The 15875-nt window shown below is 41.2% G+C and overlaps 1 protein-coding gene across 7 annotated transcripts in view; it reads right to left on the bottom strand.

The window, feature by feature from the left end:
* FBLN2 (fibulin 2) overlaps window positions 1–15875 on the bottom strand; it is a 104874-nt gene that overhangs the window by 37168 nt on the left and 51831 nt on the right. The gene's annotated exons all lie outside the window — the stretch shown is intronic.

Below are 15875 nucleotides of genomic sequence, written 5' to 3'. Positions count from 1 at the left end.
AAAGGTATAACTGGTTTGAAAACAACCTTGTCTTTGACACCTCTGAAAAAAAAAATAAACTGAAAAATCATGTTTGGCCAGTCAATGCAGGTTAATTTAGTAAGTCACTAGACTGTTGTGGCAAGACCTTCATTATCATTAGCTCATAGTTCACAATAAATGAAATACAGCACACGGAGCATGCACAAGTAGGTATATAGCATACACAAGCCTCAGCAGCTCTCTTATACTTAGTTACAATTATGGAGATCCACATACAAGTGACAACAAATGGAAATGCATTCCTTGTCACAGTCCCTTAAAGTTCTTAGTACTTAGCAAGTGTATTTTTAGTAGGTTTGGTACATGTAGTGTTAAGAAATTGTTTCCATGAATTAGATTAAGAAATTTCACTCCTAGGACTTACCTAGAGAACATACACCTAGAGTGTCCTAGGGCTGAATTTGAGGCTTCATCTGGTTTAAACCATCAGAGAAAGGGCTTGAGGGACATAGGCCTGATTCTGCTAACACACTCAGATACACATGTAGGCACTAAGATGGAGTAAAAGAGATGGGCATGTAAAGTGCTACACTGTTTTGTACGTTTTTCCCTGTGGCTATCCATTTCAGATGTAAATGTTCAGGTTGCAGTGAAAGAGGACAAACTAGTGGGTTTGCAGTACACCCGATACCTACTGTATAGAACTGAGCCAAGCCACATCAGGCTGGTCAGAAACAGTATCTTTTGGAGTCTTTACAGAAGTTTAACTTGCGATGGGACATCTGCCACGCTACTGGGGTGCAAACACCAACCAAACACTAACATAAGCCAACTGAACTGATGCTGAAGTGCAAGGAGCCTTCCCTACGGCAGCAGCTGGCAAGGACGGCACCGTGTCGCCAGCAAGATTTCTCTACCTACCGCGCATGCAGCCGCTGGGCTTCGTTGCACAAAGCAGGCTGCCTCCCCCTCACCAGCTAACAGGGTACAAATACGATGAAGTGATGCTTTTTAGAGGGACAGAAGGTAGGTTATAAATGCTTCGGGGCTGTGATTTTGCAGTAGTGCTATACATGTCAGTACACATAATAAAGACGTTTCAGACTCAAAGGCAGTGGCACAGCAGTGAGGAGTTGGAGCAGTGCCTGCTCTCTTCCATTTGAAGTGCTCCACTTCCTTTTAAATTCATTTATATGGAGATAAGGAACATTTTGTGCATTTTATTAATCCTTCCAGGCCTGTCTCTGGCATGGTTTGTTGTTACCATTATGAGAAAACCAGATAAAAGCACCCCAAAGCTTAACCTAAGGCTGAGATGTAGATGTGTAGGTGCAATGGACCTTGAGTAGCTCCACATCTGAGCACTCCCTGACCAACATCCAGCAACCCACTCTGACTATTTTCAAGGTCATCCTTCCATGTATTTGCAAGGTCGTCCCTCAGCCAGTTTTTAGGTAAATCCCTCCCAAATCAGTCCTGCCTACAGTGGGAGGGGAAGACCTCTTCTCTACAAGAGTTTTAGGAAAAATGCCACTGCCGCAGGATGGCACTGCTGAAGATGCACTGCCCTCCAATTAACTCAGCAACAAAACTAAAGATGTGGAAAAACAGTCTCTACCAGACCATAGGAACACCTCTGCAGCCATTCACTTTAAATGAGGGCCCTCTCCTCCAGCACGTTGACAACAGTGTTAAATGGCAGCCCCTCCAATACGCCAGATTTCTTGAAAAAGCAGAATTCTTTCGTCTGCATTTGGTATATGCTGTAAATTCATCGAATTTTTCTGTTGTTTTGTTTTCAAAACTCTAACACTTATGGTTAAGTGAGACATTTGCCGAAATGACTACAATTCAAAACATCTGGGTATCCATGGTGCACAATTCACAAGGAACAGAAACAGCCTACATTACCAGAACATTTCTACTGTCACATACTTACAGCAGTTATTCTGTTTCAAACAATAGCAGAACTTTATATATAATCTCGTAGAGCTAAGTAGTCATTAGATAGCAAGATTAAGAAGTTTAAATGAAATGTAGTACTATCTCCAATGTTAAAAAAAATAATTGGCACTTCTGCAAATAATACAAACCTCCTCAATGGAAGACTATTCCTTTGTACTTGCTGCAGTTAATTTAGGAGATAATACTACGTTTTGGAAACTGTATATTCTCCTCACCAGCATGACTTGCTTTAGAAAAGCAAATAAGAAAACTAAATGCACATTCAAAATACAGTGCTCGCTATCATGACACGTCTGCTCATGAGAAAACCACACCTTAAGAAACAATATTTAACAGGAGGAAAAAAGAGCGGGAGAAAGAAAGAATACACATTGCATTACTGAGATCTCATGGGAGGAAAACGACCAAATTTCCTTTCCTTCGGTGTGCTTTGACCCCTGTAGGGCTCATTTCACACACGGTATGGCTGTGCCTTAACAGACCTGAGCGTGACGGGGCCGAGCAGCATCAAGCACTCCGGCTGCCTGAAGAAACGCAGCTCGGGGATGGTCTCGCCACACGACTAAGCCATGGTACCAAGGATGGGGAGGACAGCCCCACTTCAAGCTCGGGGCTGAGCCTGAGCTGCTTGTGGAGGCGAGGGCCTCGTGCCCTGTTGTCGGCAGAAATGCAGAGCTTTGCTTCCAACACTTCTGAGAGGTGTTATGGTGAGCGAACGCCTCAGAAAGATCCCATGCACAGTACAGCCTGCTGACTGGGTCCCGCTACAGACAGCTTCATTTCAGCCCTCAGCCCTGAGGGGAAAAAGAGGCTGCACTTCACATTTCTGTAAAGTTGCCTTTGTTTTTCTGAAGGCTTAGGGGAGAAACAACCCAACATAGTCCCGATGCCATCCTCATGGCACCCTCACCCAGTGGAGCACCGCTGGGGAGGGGTTTTGATGCCTGGAGCCATTTCTAACCTCCCACATCGCCACACTCAGGCCCCCACGCAGGAGCACACAGCACCTTAACAAACTGCAAACGGACTTCAGTCCGTGCAATGGTTTCCTTTTATGCACCATATTAACATGCTGGAAATATACTTCAGTCTTTAAGGCTGTATTATGTGTAAGAGTTGCTTTATGACATGAGAGGAATGATATCTGCAGTTAAACTAGGCAGAAAATACAGCTGGTACCAGATAATTGCAAAATATTGCTATAAAAGAGTTTTTCAACAGAGTTTTAATTCAGTCCCTGGTGGAAACTCCATTCATTTTACCTAGTGCTGAAACACATCCATAGCTCTGGTATTACTAGTTTTAAAACACAAGAATACGGCAGAATTTACAAATCTATATTGCAGTAATCTACATGATTTATAGTTCAAATAAAAATGAGCTACTCGTTCCTCACTAAAGATTCAATATCAGATTGCTTTACTGAAGTGCCATACTATTAAGCAGTCATATTTACAAAATACACTGTCTTTTGTTACGATCTTATGAATAATTAAATCTAGAATGCAGTTATAATAAAATGAACAAACTATTACATTTTATCTCAATCAGGAATTAGAAAAACTGAATAATTCATAACAGGTCTTGCAGTCATTAGCATGGATTTATGAGATTTTGATTAGACATTAGCAAGAACAAATATATACAACTAGATACATGCCCAAGACTGAAGAACACATAGCTTCCACGCTGGTTGGAAACTATAAGCTACATGTATAACAGACTTTGAAATACTTAAGCATTCAAACAGAGCTTTGTTCATTTGAGGCTTTCACACTATTAGCAGATTTAGAAGTAGATTTGCATCTCTCATGGAAAGCAAAATAATTTCATTTGAGAAGACCATAATCCTGAATATTTGCTATACTGTGTGCATCTTTAATACTTCATAGAGCCATTTAAAAAGACACCTATTAACAGATAAATTACTGTTTATGAATTTCCTCTCTGGAAGAAAAAAGTAATTTATTTCAGACTGTACTATAACATGGCATCATGTCTCCTCACTTGTTTTCAATTTACTAACTTATCTCCTACAATTATCATTCTACATCACTCTGAAGATATGAACTAAAGCACATTTTGGCCTAATCTCAAAACTTTGTGTATTGTTTTTTAGTGACATTTCAAATTTAATGCAAATATTTAGAGAAACATTTCTCCCTCCAGAGAATTTTAACTCATCCTTCACCATGCCTGAAAATGTCACGCTGTCCCAGGGCATGGTCCAAGCCTGATTAGCAGTGGGAAGGCCTCCTATTGACTTGGGGTCACACATCCATATACACACAGAATTTATGTGCTGCAACCCAGGACGTTCATCTTTCCCCTAGAAAAATCCGGCAAGCGTGTGGTTTTTAGGAAGTTTCACTGAACCTCAAACATTACACTGAGGAAAACAAAGTTAAAGGTTCCTAGATTATTTTTATCCCACACAACGAACAATAAGCTTGTAAGAACAGTAAAGTAGACAAAACAGATTTTCAAAGGACCCTGCCTGCCATCTTTTCATTCCCCAGTGCGTTTCAAGAATGGTAAAACATCAGCCAGCTGTATGACTGGTCAAGGAGGGACAGAATATTTCAGGTCTTTTTTTTTTTTTGTCCAGATTTTTTTGACATAAAATTAAAGTTTCACTGATTTAAGTTGCGCCTAAATTGCCACTCAGAACATTAATGCCGTTTAACATCTCTGATTTCATTACTTACTTCCGTTCTCACTTTAATTTTGCAGAACACTTGCACCAATGGACTAAATCCTGTCGTGCAAATATCCATTCTTTGAGGTAATGCAAATACTAACTGGTTAAGCTATTAGAACATTCTTATCCACCATTTTCCTCTTCAAAATGTTTTTTTTTTTGTTGTTTTTTGTTTGTTTTGTTTTTTTTTGTCTACCCAGAACATAGTCAGATGAACCTCAGGACTTCAGCATTTCATCCCATGATGTGAGCAGTGACCAGTCACACTAACTAATTCATCCAACCTTTCCACTCAAGAGCAGCAAGTGATGGGTTAAATCTTGGCTATTAACTTGGATAATATCAAGATTTCATTTAGTTGAAATAAACAATGATTTCCTTTCCTACTAAAAATAACTATGTGAGCCATAACACATTAAAGAGTCTTAGATAGGCATTTTCATCTACAGAGAGGCACAGGCAGACATACTGCAAAGGGCTTCAGTATATCCATTTGATCCAAGACACAGATAAATTTCAATACTAACATCACTCACAAATAAAATTACCTATTAGCCAGGGAAAACCACTGTACCATGTTCCAGATGAAGCACAAATCAGTGGGATGAGCAGCATTTCAGAGGCAGAGTAATGTGCTGAGCCCTGACCTGAGGCAGCACTGTTTCTCCACTGCTGGCTTTAATTTATGCTGTTAATTGCTGGATTGTCACTCAGGCACTCAACATGTGAAAGAGGAAATGTTCATACCTCCCATAACTGAGCTGAGCTTGTGTTCTTATGATGAAGCACATTATTCAGTTGCTATACCAGAGGAAAATTATGTTCCCTACAATTATAGTACTTACTCTTTTGAGGGGAAAGAAAACAAAAACAACAAAAAAACTACCATAAACAACAACAGAAACAAAACAACACAGGATCTTGTAAGGAAAACAGTTTGTTCACTAAGATTAATTCTGATGCAGAGCCTTCTAGAAATAAGGCACTCCATTAAAATGTGTCTCCATTTTGAAGGATCTCATTGCTCATCCACACAATAAGCTGAGAGACGTGACTCTCAAGCTGTAATGTTATTTTGAAAAAGCATCTTCAGAAACTGCCCAAGTTCTGGGAGGATATAAATCAGCCACCCCCCAGAGCCTGGTGGAGCAGTGTCATGGCTCAGCATCACCTGTACACCAGCCTGCAACACACCAGGCTAATGAACCAGCCTCTGAGAGCAGTTAATGAGTCTTCCCACTGACACTCGTGGCAGATAATGAGTTCCCAAGTAGCAAAGCATGAAGACTGACTCCTGAGTTGCTGGAGTAAGCTAGCATTTTTTCACATCCTAAAAGAAAGCTATTATTTGGTATAATAACTCATCTGGTTGGACAGATTGGCCTACCTTGATGCAATCATCTTCACCCACCAGAAAAGAGTGGAGAAAGAACAGAAACGCTACCAGAGCAGAACAGGAACAGTTTCCATCACCCTTCCATGAGCACACACGGTCAAGGAAGGGATCAAAGCAGAGCGCTGCTTTTCCTGTCTAGCCAATGCTCATGACTTGTTTCCTGCTCCCTTATTTAAAAAAAAAAAAAAAGGCAAGATTTTTAGAATTTTATAGTTATATATATATCTACCTTCTCTTTTAAAGGAAATGATATCTATAGACCCTCTGTTAGACCTAGCACATACATTTCACAAGAATTATTTGCTTGCACTGTAGAAATAAGGTATTGCATTTCCTTATCAAATAGCTGTCTGAGAACACAAAACCATACATTATGGCAAAGAACGAAGAAGAACTTCAGATAACGATTAACTTGAAGTAGTTCTTCAAATAGTGAAAAATACCTTTTTCCAGTGGTATTTTATCTGCCCAATCTCTTCCTCATTCAAAGCTTTAATAAATAATAATAATAAAAATGTACTGTAGCTTTACCCCTTAATAGGTTGTCATTTCTTATCAATAGTTTGAGAGTCTTTATTAAATTCCCTCATTGAATTTCACTATTTGGTTGTGCAGTGTAACCTGTTCTTGATTTATCTGAGACAGCTAGGAAGACGTTTTAATGACTAAAGGTAAAGTGGACAAGAACATTTATCTTGGCAAAATCAGGGGAGGGAGGTAAGGGAGAGTGACAACACAGCCCCGAAACCAGCTGCTTTCACTTGAAACTGAACTATCACTTACGTCATGAGGACTGGTTAAGCTTTCCTCAGGACCTGTTCCCAGATAAATTAGTGCACGGTTTATTCTATGCAGGTTACTGCAGGCTCCTCAAAGTGGCTCAGTGTTCAAGAGCATATTTGACCCTAAATCTTACTGAAATGAAAGTTGTGCTTGAGTGTTTCCATGATCAAATCCTCAGTTAGCTCATTGCTGGGGAAGAGGTTTAACCCACCTGCGCTCATTAGACTTTTAGGTTCCTTTATTGGAAGTAACGAATAAAGCAGACTGCAGGAGAAATATAGGCTGAGCCCAGAGTTCAACACACATCTCATGGCTTCAGTCCAGTACCTAATCTTTCTATGCTCTTTTCCATTATACTCTTCCATTGATACTGGAGTCAATTTGCCGTGCCATCACCACAGTAACGTAAGTGAAGTCCATCACACTTGCAGCAACCTGCCTTCATTTTAAACTTCATACAGCAAATTGTTTTTCTGCTCTCTTCTATTTCCTCTGAAGTCACCTGTGTCTCTTTAGAAATCCATCCCACTATCCACCCATGTTCCTGTTATATTGCCTTCACTCCTTGGGAGGCATCTGCTTTCCATTTCAACCTGAAAACGCTCTGTTTCCTACATTATTCTTTTTTTCATAAATTCCTTATGCTGGCTCGCTTGGCAAAATATAAAGTGTTGTGTCTGCCCAAAGGCACAATGAAAAACTGGATAAAACAAACTGAATGTTCTCATTTTACTATGCACTGTACAATAGAGACATACATCAACATAACCTCAGCCAGGATTGTTTGGCAGAATTTGTTCTAAGTGTGAATGAATAGCAACCTTATATTCCCTCTGGCGTTAGTTCTGGATAATCCTTGTAAGTCAAAACTTGTATTACCTGTGCCAGAGGTCAGATAATTTAGACTATGTTTGGTCTTTAATGTTTCCATGACAGCACCCTTTATTAGCTCCAGGTTGAAAAAGGGGAGGGGGACCAAAAAAACAACTAAATACGTTCTTTAACCTTTTTCACCAGCTAAGAACCCAAACAATTTTTCTTTCTGCCTTTTAAACATTTGGCTCATTTGGATCAACCCTTCTGTCACTGAGTTTAAGCTGAAACAGTTCATACACAATCGTCTTTCTATTAGCTGCTATAATAACTCAGCGTAGGCATAATGTTTCTTGCCCTTCAGCATAGTCTTGGCTGTATTTATCTCCTCAACTTTCCTTGCCCAGATATTGCACAGAGTATATTTATGCTGTCTATTAACTTTCAAAAGAGCTGGGGCTTTGGAAAGCCTGGTTCCGATTACCCTCGCAGTTCCTGTCTAAAGAATTTTATCTTGGGGTAGAGCATGCTCTTTGCATGCTGCTTTTTGTGGCTAGGTAGGCTCCTTTCTTCAAAACCCACATTTCCACCAGCCCTGTTTATACTTAAAGTTAAAATTAAGAGGTGTAGCATTGATCAGGGAATGTAGTCAGGGACTGACTGTCAAAGCACTTGAGAAGTTTAGGTAGGGTCACTGAATCTGCTGCAACTCAAGCACGTAGTAACAAAAGCACTTTCAAATGTGTTCTCAGTTACAAACTGAGCTGAGGTTGTAATGGTAAATAAGTTACAGAAAAAAATGTTCCTTTAAAAAAAAAGGCAAATAAAAATAAAGCAGCAAATGGATGTTTGTCTTAGGCTTTAATTTCAGTTTATGTACTCCCCCTACTTGTGTGTTTATCTACACCAAAAAAAAAAAATACAGACACAAAAAAGTCATTTGTTTCACCACATAACTATTCAATGTTAGCTGAATAGTTACATTGAACTATTGCAATGTCTGCAATACTAGGGACAGCCATCCATCAAGACATGTTGCTGCTTGAAATTTTAAGACTGAAGCAGTGAAAAAAGTCTTTGTTTTGGACTGGGAGTTGACAAGTCAAACCACTGTGCCATTTTGGAGTTCAACTACTTAACAATGCCAGGCACACCTTAATAATGAAACCCATAAAAAGACATAATTTGATCTAATACCAATCGTTGCAGAAATTGTACTTTTGTTGAAAGTCACAGGGGAGATTTTACATTTGTATCCGAATTGCATCTTCACTGGGGCATGGTTACAGGCCCAGATGCTGCACGCACGCTGCCAGAGCTAACACATCACAAACTGGTTAGGAATACCCACATGAAGCCAACAACACATTCACTCTTCTTTTGGGTTGCAGGTGTAAGCTGTTAGGTATTTGAGTTTTGAAACTCTTAGAGTTGGAAAAAAAAAAAACAACAACCAAAAAAAACACAACCAGATAGCTTCGATCTGCTTTGATCAGTACAACTGCACGCAGCACCGACTAGGAATACGCACCAAGCTGCGCTGCAGGAGAGCCCATGAAGAAATTGCTCACAAAAAAAACCCTCTTGGATCATTTTGGGGAAAAGATGGCCAAGGCCAAGATTTTCTTTCTCTTCATGACCAATTCATACATAGAAGAAAAAAAGTGAAATTCATCAGAGAAGTCATTCACTGTGAAGTGAATGCTCATCTCTATTAAGGACATTACTGAAACAAACTGGGAAGACTGACTCACTGACTCATCCCCCAGCTGCTGGTGTCAGCTCATTTTCTCTGCTACATTTTTCAATACAGATTTCAAAATAACTTAATAAAGTATGTTAACAACAGAAGTGGCAGGCCCAGCCAAGCAGTCTTGCACACCTTGAAAAGGTAAGAAAAGGTGAGGTTGCATGCTCCATGAGCCTGCCAGGCTCCTGTTCAAATACACGCCCTCCGGCTCTGCTTGGACAAGGCTGAGGGCTGCTGACCAAAACATTCTGAACATAAAAGGAAGGAAACCACTGAGTTTCTAATTAGCATGTAGGGATGCTTAAACTGAGCAGGAGAGCTGTTGTAGGGCTCCAGCCTTCCTTCATTAGGCATTCTACCGTACTCCTTGCTAGTCTGTCAGGTCTGTAATTATAAATTGCATTGTTTATTTATTTTATGGTGTTCTGAAGAGCTCTCTCATTTCCTCTGGCTTTTCTTTATGAAGTTCTGCAATCAGTGTTTGTGCAAGAATTTCATCAATAATGACTGCTGCCCAGGGCATTTCCTGGATTAATGATAGGCTGGAAGAGTTGATGGCCCATGGTTCTGCCTTGATCCATTAACCCCAAGGAGGTTTCAATTCTCCAGGAAGCGCCCAGTGCCAGAGCGGTTATTGCGATGGAAATTCAGTGGGATACTTCAGTCAACAAGAACAAAACAATCTTCCTTTTATCCCTCACTAATGTAGGAGGCAATATTAACTTGGATGGGAGGATAATGACGTTTGGAGTGTTTCAGGGAAATTCAGCAGCTGCTAGCAGGAAGTGCAGCTGGAAATTTCTCTTTTGCCATGCAGTGTGCATCAGAACCAGATCCGGTTAGAAACAAGATTTTAAGATTCCCTAAGTAGTAAATGATTTGGGATGAAAATGAAGAAAACTGTGTTTTCAACTACTAAATGAAGCACCTTGCTTGATACTGTTACTATGGTTTCACACAGGACATACTGAGCGACTCATTTTGCTCATCTTGACTTCAGACTTTATCTCCAGATCAAGCTACCTGCTCTCCCATGGTGTAGCTCAGTGCACCCCCTCTGAAGCCTTTGGCCATCATATACCAAGAGAAATACAATGACATGAAGGGTTTAATTCCTTAATTTCTCCCTATCAAAAATCAGCACCACTCAGATCGCACGCACAACTTGTATGTTTTGTTTCACCTCCATGTTCCTAATTAAAATGAGGAAGTTGCACTTCCATGTGTTCATGAAGACAAAAGATACTATTGAATACTTGCAAGCACTGTTACTGAAGTCACCTTCAAAACTGGTCACTGTTATTGCAAACTATGTCAGAAGTGCATGTTTTCTTTTAACTCTATGGGTTTTGAACCTGTACCCATGGTAGCCTACATGTCCAATCTGCTCCTTTACTAAAAGGAGAGCACAAAGCCCTTGGATGTGTAGAATAACCACAAGCATGCTTGTATTAGAGCAAGTTCATAGTTCAGTGGCATTGATGAAACTTACCCACATGCTGAAGCCCTTCGCTGACTCAAGTCCTGCATGAAGCACAGTGGGAACAAGTATGACAGTGCTTCCTACAAGAAACATTCAACAAATAACATCTGTCTCCTACAAAGTATGAAATAATCATAAGAATGTCGTGACTTGATTAGCATTTCATTAGCTGACAGCTTGTATCTGTCTCTCCAGAAACTATTTCTTCAGCAGTCTCAGCATTTTCTAAGCTGGAGAGATGGTCGCAATACTTTTCCTTCTCAAGATCCTATATGTACACTGCTTGAAATAAGCACAAACACAACTGGAAAGGCAGAGCTTGGGCATCCACTCAATATAGCACTAAGGAAATTTCTCTTTCTGATGCCAAGAACCGGAGGAGGACTATGTCCACAGCGGCACTGGGGAGGGCTCCAGCACCCCGCACGCAGCACCTGAGACAGTCGCAAGTTAAATCTCAGCTGGAATTCGATCTGCTGCAATGGGCTCTGGCTACACTTCCTACTTGGAAACTACAGACTGCAGCCAATTTTAAAGGAATTTACATTCCTGAACACATTTTACTTTGGAACCAGAGATGAAGAGAGAGAAAAGAGACTGACTTGTGAAAAGCTCCGACTGTGATTTAAATGTGTTTTGGAGCATTTGGGATAAGATGGCACATTCTAATGAAGGGTGGAGGAGTCTTCATCTCTCCCACAAAGGCTCTTTACAGTTACTGTGAGAGATGTCCGAAACAGATAAAAGAATTCTAAAACAGTCAGAACTTTATATATTGCTTCAGCAATACTTTTCCAAAATACAGGTTTTATTACTTGTACACAAATAAGTAAAGCTAGATAAGGGAGGAGATGATGGAGAACAGAAGTAACTGAAACCAGGGCAGGGAAGTGGGTTTTGTGCTCTGTTTAAAGATCAAATTATTGTTGAATGATCAAAGCATCAGGATGGTTCAATTTTGAAATTTCTTACCCGTGTTTCTAGTTCAATTCAGCCTGCGAGTAGCTAGCAATAGGCATACAGACTTAGGTCTGTCCCAGAGGCTGTTAATTTAATGATCTGTACAAAGCACTTCATGGTGATAGAAACCTCTTGGGGGAGCACATAGGAAAGGAACTAAGTGTCTGTACGCTGAAAGCCAGAAAAATCTGGCTATAGCTGCAAACGGAAAATAACTTGCTGAGTCATAACCCAAGATGTTGGGATCCAAGTGGTTGAAACACCAGGCTTTTGGTGACTGAGAGGTTTTGGAGCACCACCAAATTGTACAGGCCCACAAAGACAAACACAATGCTGAGGAAGGCCAGGGTCTTTTACAATGTTCTCTGGATTTTAGTTGTTAGCTTAACAACTGTGCTCCATTAGCTGAGTTGGTCAAAGCTTCAAATGAGACATTTTTTATAGTCTTGGGCTGCAGGATGTTGATGCAGAGTCAAGCTTTTCAATGTTTGCATGTGTTTAAAATAAAAGTCTTTCTCTCACCTCTGTAGAGTTCTCAGTGGCCAATTAATTTCCAAGGAAAATGAGCACAATCCTTACGTCTTCACTTAGAAGGGATCTGCCTATTTTTTTCTGAAGGAAGGAAAAATTACACTCACAGCCCAGTAAAGCATAAATTATATCTTCGTGTAGTCCCAGTAATTACTTCATACAGAGATCATTGTATGCTGAGGAGCTACAAACACAAGCACAATCCTGGTAACTACTGACATCATTAAAAGCATGGTTACATAGTCTGCATTCAGCCTGAATTCAGTCTGAAGTGTGTGGTTACCACCTTGACTGTGTTTCAATAACCCAGCTGCACTACCAGCCCTGAAATCAGAGGGATGTATTTATATCCTGCACGGAGACCAAAATCACTAGGCAAGTATTTTCTTCAGTGCTTTTTTCTTCCTGCATCAATGCACCTCATGAAAAACAGATTCCTTAAATAAGGTCAGAGCATTGAGAAGACCAGTGAAAGATAAGCTCACCCCCTCCTAGTTTTTTAATAGATTCAGGTCAAGAAGAGAAACATCTTAGTGCTGAGTTGTCATATGCTGTCTAGGCATATTGGCTGCACTATTTATACACACTGACATCGTTCTGTATAAGGGCCTATAATGTAGATTTTTAATTCTGTAGCTGACAACCTAATTTATTTTGTTAGTTATGTACATGAAGGTAATCAGCACAAAATAGCTCTTTTATAAACTACCCCACAGAAGCAGGACTCTACGCATAATAGCTGGCTTCTCCGGCACTTTTAAAATGATGGCTTCTCTCTAAGGACTAATCTGCTTTGACTTGCATTTGCCAATTACACCTTTCTATGCCGTATCGGCAATCTAAAATGGATGTGAAATCAATCTTAAAAGCAGAATACAGCACTAGAGAATATCTAAAGGAAATCCACAGAGCTCAGTACGGTGCCAGCAGCATCCCCTTGTGTTCTTCCCCTCATCTTCCTCAACAGATGCAGCTTCCCATTAACTTCCAAAGAAGCTTCTCTTCCTCAGAAAGGCCTCTGACAAACCAAGTAGCACACCCTGCACATCCCAAAAGGGATCTTGGAGGCAGGAAAGGAAGCAAGTTCCTGTGGCAAGGACACCCCTCACCTCCAGCAGGCCCAGGCCACATTTAACCCTCGTAAATCAGTAACACCAATAACTGACTGACTTACGTAAGCAGAAATCATCTCTAACACAGAGCTAAATCTCAAGTGTTTTAAGACTTCAGAGATGACATCTGAGGACACGAACTCCAGAATAAGCTGCTTTCTGCCTGACAACAGCTATGAGATGAGAACTCCTCATCTTGCACTAGCCACATTTCCACAAGGCCCAGAAGCTGCTGCTCCACTTCGTGCCCCGCATTGCACCCACCACCGGTAAGCTGGTGTAGGCCTCAGTGGGAAGGAGGAAGGGAGCAACGTGCGGCACGGCACAGGACGGTACAGCACGTTCTTGGCAGTGCCTGGGCACCAGCCAGATCCCTCCCCCACTAAGGAATGCATCTTTCTTCATCAAGGGAGAGGTTCAACTTTGAACTTGCTGCTTCTCCCAGCCGACAAGCGCTCTTTGTTAGCTGCCAGCTGTTTCCTAATCACTGTGAGACATCAGCTTTCACACAGTACAAGGGCCAAGCAGGGGTGAGAGGTGGTGAATTGCTCCTCTCTTCCATACAGTTGGAAATACGGGGTCAAAATCTGACTTCTGGTGGAGCTTCACCAATGTGTGTAAGCCTGCCGTGAAAAGGAAGAGGTGTGGAGGGAAGATGGAGCATATATGACTGTGGCTGAATATTAGCACACATCTCCACAGTGTCTGCAAACTCGAATGAAAGCCAGAAATCATTATTGCCTCAGACAGGTGAGTCCTGGAAAAACCTGAAGACAAATGTACCTGTTTCCAAAAGAGTGCACTGGGAGGTCACCTAGCCAACTAGCCCAAGCTGCAGATACCTGCTCTGAGGGATTTATTGGTCCTTGCTACAGATGAGACAGAAACCTTTTGAGGCATAACACCATACCTAGTACTCTGATGCTCAGTATGCGGGCACAGGAGAAGGATTTTCTGCAAGGGCAGCCCAGCCAGAGGTTAAAGCTGCCATGCTAGGAGGAACTCCGAAGCTGCTGGGAGAAGCACCCGCCCCGAGCCGCACGCCCTTCAGCAAGGGTTAGGACCACCAACAGAGTTTATTGGCAAGGCTACTTTTAGGGAGGCGTTGTTTGTTTTTAAATTCAAGTTAAATGCACTGCAACCACATTATAATGAAAGATTGGCTATCTGGCAAAAGGCAATAAGAAACCTCTTGGGATCACAAGCTTTCTAGGCAATTTGTTACAAAAGCTCTCATATAAAATGTGAATATTCAGCTTTTGAAACAGAAAAGCACCATCCACATGTTTCAGGTTTAGGACCATTCTCTCCAACCTTTTTGTATGACCCAAATTACACTGGGCAAAGGCAGTATTGTGCATGCAGCTGTGACCATGACTCACGTCTGCTGTTCACGTGGCTCTGTACCACACTGAGGAAAGCATCAGTAGCCCAGCTGACAGGGGCAGACAGAAGTAACTACAGCAGCAACAGCTCCCTGCACCACTAAGCAATGCCATCTGAGCCCAGCTGGTTTCCTGTAGCTCTTACCCTGGCAGGTTTCTACATTTCACTTCTAGTTCTCATCTCTGAATTCCTTAGCCTTCTCCCTTTGCTACCTGTACACATTCCTCCCATTTTACTTCATACTTTTTCCTTATCTCCCTGAAAATGCTTTCATTTTTCCCATGTCTTTTTGGAAACTCTCCAAATGGAAAAAAAAAATCCCTTCCCCTCTACGTCAGGACAGAAACCAAACAAGCATCCAGCTAGCCCACAATTACTGACATCGCAGTTACTGGGCACCGCACTGCTTACCTGGTCCACATCCTCCCTCAGCCCTTTATCAGCCTTAAACTCACAGCTTTTTGCGTATTTGCTCCCTAACTGAGCAAAGCTGCTGATTTCCGTCAGGGCTCTTAGTGCTCAGACTATTCAAAGTGCTCCTAAAAGTGCTATTAGCCCTGCCCTCGTGTTCAGCAGGTATTAATGGTCTGGAAGAGGAGATCCATCACACTGTTGGCAGCACCAGCACACACTTTGTCTGCCCTGAACCTCCTCCCCCCCGCTGCACAATTCCCATTTGCAACTGCCTCAAGCCAATGGATGAAACCAAAATAATGCGATACTTGCATTGAATTCATGCAATTGGAAAAGATTTTATTCAGGTGCAGTGGTTCATTGATCTTCATATGACTTTTAATCTCTACTGTCTGCACACGAAGGGACTAGCACTACAACTGAATGAATAATATTTCAAGAAGTTGAAAGAACATGGAAAACTAAGCTAACAGTTTCATGTATTCATAGTAATATTATGACTTACCTTTGCAACACATGAAGTACAAAGCAAAACTGCAGTAATAATTAGTGCAACTCTATTCACTTGATTTGTGGATTACAGTGATCTATTGAGGAAA

The sequence above is a fragment of the Anser brachyrhynchus genome, assembly GCF_964034855.1.
Source record: "Anser brachyrhynchus genome assembly, chromosome: 10".
Taxonomy (NCBI): Eukaryota; Metazoa; Chordata; class Aves; order Anseriformes; family Anatidae; genus Anser; species Anser brachyrhynchus.
Note: the sequence above shows the minus strand (reverse complement) of the source record. Positions and strands in the feature narration are given on the sequence as shown.